This window comes from Onychostruthus taczanowskii, unplaced genomic scaffold (assembly GCF_017590055.1).
Source record: "Onychostruthus taczanowskii isolate IOZ18803 unplaced genomic scaffold, ASM1759005v1 scaffold25, whole genome shotgun sequence".
Lineage (NCBI taxonomy): Eukaryota > Metazoa > Chordata > Aves > Passeriformes > Passeridae > Onychostruthus > Onychostruthus taczanowskii.
Window position 1 is genome coordinate 1,763,017 of NW_024499796.1, and position 8,517 is coordinate 1,771,533.

Sequence of the window (8,517 nt, forward strand, 5' to 3'; positions counted from 1 at the left end):
TTAAAAACAATTCCTGGGGGGGGCTTTTTTTTTTTTTTTTTTGTTTTGGTTCATACAAGTGTCATAGGAAGACACTTTGTGCTTTTATCCTGCTAGAAACTCCAGTCACAAATATTGCATTGTGTCCATGGAGGAAAAAAGGGAGAGGCTGAGGGCATCTCAGGGTGTTCAGATCCTGGCACAGGGTGCCCAGAGCAGCTGTGGCTGCCCCTGGATCCCTGGCACTGCCCAAGGCCAGGTGGACAGGGGTTGGAGCCACCTAGGATGGTGGAAGTCTCCCTGCCCATGGCAGGGGTGGAACAAGATGAGTTTCAAGGTCTCTTCCAATCCAAACCAATCTGGGATTCTGTGATCTGGTGACACAACCAGATCTCAGCTAGATCCTCCACTCTAAACAGAAGGAGGTCGAGGGGCTGGGAGAGGAGCTGTGCTTTGGGGAGCCTGGATGCTGTGGCCACAGCTTTCCTGCACATCAAGAGCCTGTCAGAGCCTCACACCAGGAAAACAGCATCTGAAGGTTCAGGTAAGGGATAACAGCGAGGAAAAAAAAATAAGAGAGTGAGAATACAGCAGGAGAAAAAATTCTCAGCTGCAAAATACTCAGTAACACTCCTGAAGAAGATTGGCTCGGTGCAGCCCCAAATCCTGAGGCGCTGGGAAGAGCCAGCTCGGAGGATCCCGGCGCTGCCCGCGGTTGGATTAATCGCCGGCAGAGCTCGGGCACGGAGGGGCGGCTGCTCCCCGGCGGACACAGCCATGAGCCGGGGGGGCTGCAGGGGCTGCCCGTGACCCTCTGCCCGCCACGGGCACCGGCCCCGGATCCCCGCGGATTTCTGCAGCGCTGCCTCGCTCGCACAGAGCCCAGCCCGCTCCCTGCAGCCAGCTTGCATCCCTGCGGCTTCCCGGAGCCCTGCCCGCAGCACGGCTCCCTCCGAGCAAATGTCACCTGCAGCCAATGAAGCAGACCCCGAGGTGCCGCGAATGGATCCCAGGATTCTCATTTTCCTGCTCTACGTGATGATCCTGCACGAGCTGGTGAGTGGCTGGATGGAGTACCAGAAGCAGATGGCCAAGCCAAAGAAGCAGGCGGGTCCGGTGTGGTCCTCCAGGTGAGTCGCTGCCTGTGCTGTTCCCAAAGGGGATATTTTGATGGGAGGATTGTTTTTGTGTGCATCCACCGGTCCTGATAGCTGTGTCTGTGTCTGTCTCATCTGCTGGGCATTATGCACTGAGGGGGGATTAAGGTCTGTTAATCCTCTGAGCCTGCATTGTCTGAGCATCCCCTGCATTCGACACACTTGCAGATAAACACGCCTGTCATTTGCCTGGGGTTTTTTTGGGAATTTTTTCAGTGGAAATGTGCTGTAACTCAGCATATTTGCTGTGACTCAGGTTCCCAATCACCAGACCTGGAAGAGAAAAATGTGGGTAGCACAAGGAGCTACACTTCATGCATGATATTCATCAATGAGGCACAAACCTCCAGAGACTGCTTGCAATCAGAGTATTTCATGTTAAATCACTACTGTGCATGTCACTATCTCTCCGTCTCCTCCCACTCCATGGGCTGTGCCCACTACACCAATCCCTTGTTTTTGCCCAACAACAAAAATAAGCTGAGAAATAAGGGCAATTAATGAAAAATTCTGCATATCTTTAAGATTCAGATCTGCTCTTGCAAACATTGTTTATGCATTGTTCACATGTAACAGTGTTTGGGGTTGTAGTCAGCTTGGTTGGGGTCTTATCAGGAAGAATATCTGGACATTAGATATTCCTTATCTTCCATCAGCCCTGGGATTAAGGAATCACCCCCCAAAATCCACCTCCTGCCAGATCTCAGGCCATGGCACACCAACCCCTCAGAGCTTTGGACCTAAAAATGTACCTGTGACCCAGTTTGCTCCAGGTCTGGCTGCTGCAGCTCGAGTGCACAGAGCTCTCAGCTCAGTCCTGATCCTAATCCTGTGATGTGCATCATTCCCAGCCCCAATTCCAGCCCTGCTGTGCCTGTGCTGCACAAACACCCCCCAGAGGTGGCTCCATCGATGAAACTCCCAGAGAAGGCAGTGCTGTGAGGATGCACCCAAGGCTCACTGGAAATCAGCAGCTCCCAGCCCCTTCATCCACAGCTCAGGAATACCATCCCTGGCTGGATTTCCACAGCTCAGGAATACCATCCCTGGCTGGATTTCCAGAGCAGCAGAGCTCAGCTGCACCTTGTGCAAGTGAAATGATCAGCACTGGGAACACTGCCATGGGTGGAGACAGCACAGAAATAGCTTGAAAGGGACGGGGCTGGCTGGGTTCTGATCGAGGTCAGAGGCAGATTTCCTCGCCGTCTCCAAGGCAGAGTGCAGGGAGGAACTGGGACACAACTTGCACTGAGCTCGGGGGCACCCTGATGCCAGAGAGAAAACCTAATTTATTTGGGTTACTCGAAGCCATCAAACAACTTGCATTAGCAGCCAGAATTACGTGCCAAGACTGGGGGTTTTTAAAGAGAATTAGGTACCCCATCAAAACCAAAAATGCCCAAGAGTTGCCACCTCACCCAGCCTTGTCTTGGGATGTGGGACCATGCTGGATGATCCGTGCAGGATCCTGGAGCCATCCCAGCCCTCTCCATCCCAGCTGGGTGTGCAGCCCACGCTGGTCCTGCTGTCACAGCCCTGCTCCTGCTGCTCCTCCAGCTGCCCCCAGCTTGGAAAGCAGAGCCACCAGGTCTGTGTGGATCACCTGGATAATTCACCACAAGGTTGCACCACAAGCAGGTGAAGCTCTGTGACCCAGAGAACTGCAGAATCACAGGAGGAATTTGGATCCTTTTAGAGGAATTAAGAGTGTCCCGTGTCAGGCTGTCCTCGCTGGTTCTGGTGTAGCCTGGGCTCACACACCCCTGCTGCAATAATGTGAGGTGTTCTTGACTGATGAGCCCACGAGGTTTCCAGTGCCCAGAGAGCACAGCTGGAACCAGATGCTCATCCTTCAGTTTGGTTGGGCTCAGAAAGCGCTCAGAAACTGCCACATCTCTGGCCTGTGCAGGGAGTTCAAGCCGTGGCTCAACAGTGGGAAAAGCTTCCTCACGCCTTGCACTGGGCCAGGACCAGCACAGCACCTGCTGCAGAGCGAGAACAGGGACCTGGGACACCTGGCCAGCCCAGCAGAGGCCAGCCTGCCCAGCCCAGCCCAGCCCAGCCCAGCCCAGCTCAGCCCGGCAGAACCCAGCCCAGCCCAGCCCAGCCCGGCAGAGCCGAGCCCAGCCCAGCCCAGCCCCCAGCAAAGCCCAGCCCAGCCCAGCAAAGCCCAGCCCAGCCCAGCCCAGCCCAGCAGAGCCCAGCCCGGCAGAGCCCAGCCCAGCCGAGCCCAGCCGAGCCCAGCCCAGCCCAGCCCAGCCCGGCAGAGCCCAGCCCAGCCCAGCCCTGTGGCAGTGGCAGTGAATCGCCGGCCGGGGGTCTGTACCAATCACAAACCGGACGGGACTGCTGGGGAACGCATCTCGAGCTGTTCATTTTCCAGCATCAGTCTCATTACATGGGTATGACAATGGGAAGATGCCAGCAGCTCACATCCCCAGCAGCAGACAAAGAACTCAATGTTAACTCAGGTGTTAATACACAAACCATTATTTTATTTGTCCTTACTTTCTACTTTCTCATATAATTTTTTTACTAAAAAATCTTATAGCTACTGCTTAACTCTGATTACAGTTCTACTATTTCTAAAGCCTACCTTTTACAACTTTCCTAAAACCCTCTAATTTTAAAGATTCCCATAGCAGTGCAGCCTCGGCAGGGCTGGTGCCATCCCCAGCCAGCAGGAACGACAGCGAGGGGCTCGTCTGCTCTGGGACTCAAGGGTTATAGGATTTTAGGAAGGATTTGCAGACACTGCCATGGCAGCCCTCCAAAACCTTCCTGTAAGAGCCTAACCCTGAGGTGAGAGCAAGGCAGAGCTCCTTGGATGAGCTGGGAGTGAGGGCACTGCTTCCCAGCACAGCCTGGAGCTGGGCCAGCGCTGGGGAGGTGAGCCTCCATCTCCTGCCACTGGTAAAGGTAATTAACATCCAAACCAATTAGGAAATTCAGTTATAAACAGCGAGCTAATTAGGAATTAGGACAGGAGGGTGCTTTGTCTCGACAGTAGCCTCAGCCCAGGCAGATTTCAGGGCTCTTCCTCCTTTCGAGGCTGTTGAGTAGTAACAGGCTCTGTTGTGAGGCAGCTTTTTCTCACATTCACAGCTTTCCCACAGCTCGTCTTCCTCCGCCCCTGGAGTGGCTGGCGGCTCCCCCGCCCCGCTCCATTCATCAGCCTCTCCCGGTGCCCTGCGCTCCCTGCTCCCTTCCTCCGGGAATCCAGCCCAGAGTCCGGACTGGAAGGGACCATGAAGACCATTTCACTGCCCCCGACAGGGTCACTGTCCCAGGCTGCTCCAAATCCCATCCAGCCCGGCCTTGGGCACTGCCAGGGAGCCAGGGGCAGCCACAGCTGCTCTGGGCACCCTGTGCCAGGGCCTGCCCACCCTCCCAGGGAACAATTCCTAATTCCCAATATCCCATCCATCCCTGCCCTCTGGCAGTGGAAGCCATTCCCTGTGTCCTGTCCCTCCATGCCTTGTCCCCAGTCCCTCTCCAGCTCTCCTGGAGCCCCTTCAGGCCCTGCAAGGGGCTCTGAGCTCTCCCTGCAGCCTTCTCCTTTCCAGGTGAGCACCCCCAGCTCTCCCAGCCTGGCTCCAGCCCCTGGAGCAGCTCCATGGCCTCCTCTGGACAATGTTTACTGATGAAGCCACTGGGGATCACAGGACAAGTGACTGAGCAGGATCCAGAAAGAGGAGAGGTCTCTGATCACCAGAGATCACCATGGACAGCCCTCTTGGCAGGAATGGGGAGGGGTTGTGCTTCACCCTGTGGGAATGTCACCCCAAATTCTTGCAGACACTTCTGTGCCCACATCACCCTCTGCACTGGCAGCACAAGGTGCATGTCTGCTGTGCCAGTCTTTTGCCAGCTTTGCAAATCTAGATGTGAAAACAGGGCCTGAAGGTGTTAGCCAGGAGGGAGGGGAGAAAAGCCTGGACACAGTGCCCAAGGAGAGGAGAAATGCCCAGGGCAAGTGGGTCTGAGTGTTCAGCTATCCCACAGGAGCTCCAAGTGAACACAATCCCACTGCTCCTGCAGCTGAGCCAGCTCTGTGACACTGTCCCCTCTGCAGGTGGTGCTGAGTCGTGGTGTGCTTGGCCCATGGAATGTTGGTTCACCCCAGGATTACCCCCTGACGGAATCCGGGGTGGCAAAAATCCCAAAGAAGTGCCAGGAGTGCACATTGTTTGGTTTAGTGGTTTTAAGGAAAGCTGCTCAAAGACACTGGGGGTTTTGAAGGGGGGCTGGTTTCAGTGGTGTCCAGCCAGAGGGGACAGTCCTGGGGGCTCTGAGTGTTTGTGGGGTTTATGGGGTTCTGTTTTGTGGGGTTATGGTGTTCTGTTTTGTGGGGATTATGGGGTTCTGTTTTGTGGGGTTATGGGGTTCTGTTTAGGGGGTTATGGGGTTCTGTTTAGGGGGTTTATGGGGTTCTGCTTTGTGGGGTTTACGGGGTTCTGTTTAGGGGTTTATGGGGTTCTGTTTAGGGGGTTCTGAGCTGCACCTGTAGCTCAGCAGCTCTTTCCAGGCCTCCTGTGGCTGGGGCAGGGAAGGTTCCCCTCAGCCCTGGGAAAGGCTCAGCCCCGACTCTGCCCACCCTGAGCACCGGGGCAGCACCCAGCACTCCATCCCTTGGCAGCAGCGGCGGTGAACCAAAATTGCCTGTCCTTTCAGGAGCCTTTGCTGGGTGCAGGTGTGCCCCGGGCAGTAACCATGTCTTCTTGCCTTGTTCCTCAGCAGCAGCACGCCCAGGGCAGCCCCGTCCAGCTTCTCGCGGCCGCTGGTGCACTCGGCGCGCAGGGAGCGCTGCCGGGACTGGAGGAAGCCGGGCAGGATCATCCGCAAAGCCTGAGCCGGAGCTGCTGCCGAGACAGCCCCCCTCGGGTCTGCAGCACCTCCACACCGAGAGCATCCATCCTCCAGGGATCTGCGTCCTGCGGCTTGCCACGGCGTGGGGGGGAATGAGCCCCTTCTCCCGGGAACCATCCCTGCGGAGCAGCGGGACGGCCCGAGCTGGGACAAGGATTCTGCCACCCAACACCATGAAGTGACTTTTCTTTCTTCTTCCCCAAGGGCTGAGTGGATGGAGAGCAGATTTCCCGGGGAAAAATGGAATTTGCTCCTGCATGGGCAGCCCTGGGAAGACTCCCAGTGGTTTCAGGCTCCTCTTCTCTCACTCCAGGACTGCTTGGGCAGTCAGCAGTATTTCCCAAAGTGGCTGGAAACCCTTCAGTGTCCAGTTTGTCACCACTCCCAGGAGGAGTTGCCTCTCCTGGGGCACCCAGAAGTCACAGCACTTTGGGAATGCTGGCTCCCTGCTAACCTCATGCACTAAGAGCCTGCCAATTATTTTCTGCTTTTCCTCACCTTTGTTAAATGAGTTGCTCCAGGGAAGAGGAGGGAAAATGTCCTGAACCAGTGACTCAGAGTTATGTCATCAAATGTAATTTACTGCAATGGCCTTGTAATTAGCATTTTTGGAGCCTTCCCAGCAGCTGAGGCAAATAAATGTAAGAGCCACTTTCTAATGAGCAGATAGGTGGGGAAGGAATACAATCGTGCTCTTTAGACTCTGCTGTTCAGGCATAAAATCAGATTTTAGAGGCAAAAGTCAGTAATGCATCCGGCAGCCCACAGAGCTGCAATCGTGGAGCATGGAAGGATTCTGGGATTCTGACACTGGGCTCTTAACAGCAGCTCCCCATGGCAAAACTGCTCCTTATTTGCTGAACATAATGTTTGGCTCAAACACAGCCTGTTTTCCTCGTTGCCAGCCATTTGTGAGCCTGACTCAGGCTCACAGACACATTATCCAGAAGCAGATAGGAAGGGAATAGGAATAGATTATGCATTCATTATCCAGAAGTAGCCACCAGATACATTTGCACATTTGTCTGCTGCTCGGTTGTTTGCAAATGGTTCCTGGTGGCTGAGGCTGTGTTTGTTCAGCCACCCAGGGCTGGAAGTTCCCAATCCTCTCTCCCAGGCAGGCTGCATCAGTGACTTGGATGTAAATCTCTGCTTTCACCTAGAGGAGATGAAGCTTCTAGCTAGAAGTTCATGCCTTGTGTTGAGATGGTTTTGAAAAAGGATGCAGAAATAGCTGTGAACAGTTTCTGCACATTTCAAAGCATAAATTCTGTGAAATCATGAAATTGCATTTAAAAAATTATGAAATTCTGCATAAAAACTGAAATTGTGCCTCAGTTCTTGGACTCTGGGGCTGTTCCCCTGTCCTGATCCATGCAGGTACAAGTGACAGCAGCAAATGGAGATGTCAGGAGCGAAAATGCTCAGGAAGTGTTCCTGTGTGCTGGGGGAGTTTGCTTCCCTGGAGCTGAGTGTGTCTGGGGGATGTTTTCCCCACTCTTCTGCCATAGCCTGGGTGAGTTTGGGAGCTCTGGCTGTGGAAAAAGGGTTTGAATTAATTCCTGCAGTGGGGCAGGGTAGGGCTGGCCCCAGGACCATGCTGGGCTCCAGCCTCAGCAGGACAGACAGACTGAGCAGGGACAGAGATGCACCTTTAAGGAAGGGTGAAGGGCCAGGACTGCCTTGCCCTGATGATCACATGCTGGATTTATCCCTGTAAATACAAAATTGTTTACTCCCAATAAACTCTTTTACATACACAGGACTCAGCCTGTCTCTGTTCTCATTCAGTGTCTCTGCTGGTTTTGCCTTTCCCAGCCTGGGAGCCAGTGGAGGTGTTGGCTGGAATCTGGTGGTGATCCAGTATGGATAAAAGCTGCATTGACAGCACAGATATTCATGTTCTCATCCTTTATGCAGAGGAACCCAGGACTGCCATCCAGAGTCTGGTTTTGGGTGGTTGTAGGTTTGGGTTTTTTAATATTCAGGTCACTCTGCAGCTCTGCTGGAGAAAGTTCTGCCCAAGGAATGTACCCTGGGGTGGGAGCTGGTGGTGGTGGAGAGCTCAGGACCCACCAGCCTGCAGTGGTGTGGACCCCAGAGCCCTGAGGAGTGGCAAAACCCAAAGCTGGCTCCAGACCCTGCAGGGACTCACCCTCCCCTTGGCACCTGGGCTGACCAATGGGCCAGGGCTAGGGGGACACAGCCAAGGGTGGCCAGTGGGCACCTGTCTGTACCCCCTGAGGGCTTTGGGTCTGGCTCTGCACCCCTCAGCACCCCTGGACACACATTTCCCTGTGCAGGAGATGGGGGAGACTCCTCTGCAAAGAGAGGCTGTGCCATGATGTCACAATGCACAAGGAATGCCTCTGGACAGGAGTTCCCAAAATGCCCCTCACGTGCTGCAACCTGCCAGGGTGCCTGTTGCCGATTCCCTGACTTCTGGAACTCAGCCTGGGCCCTCCCCCTGTCAGGGGAGACCCTCCTGGAGCAGTCTGGAGTCAGGAAAGAG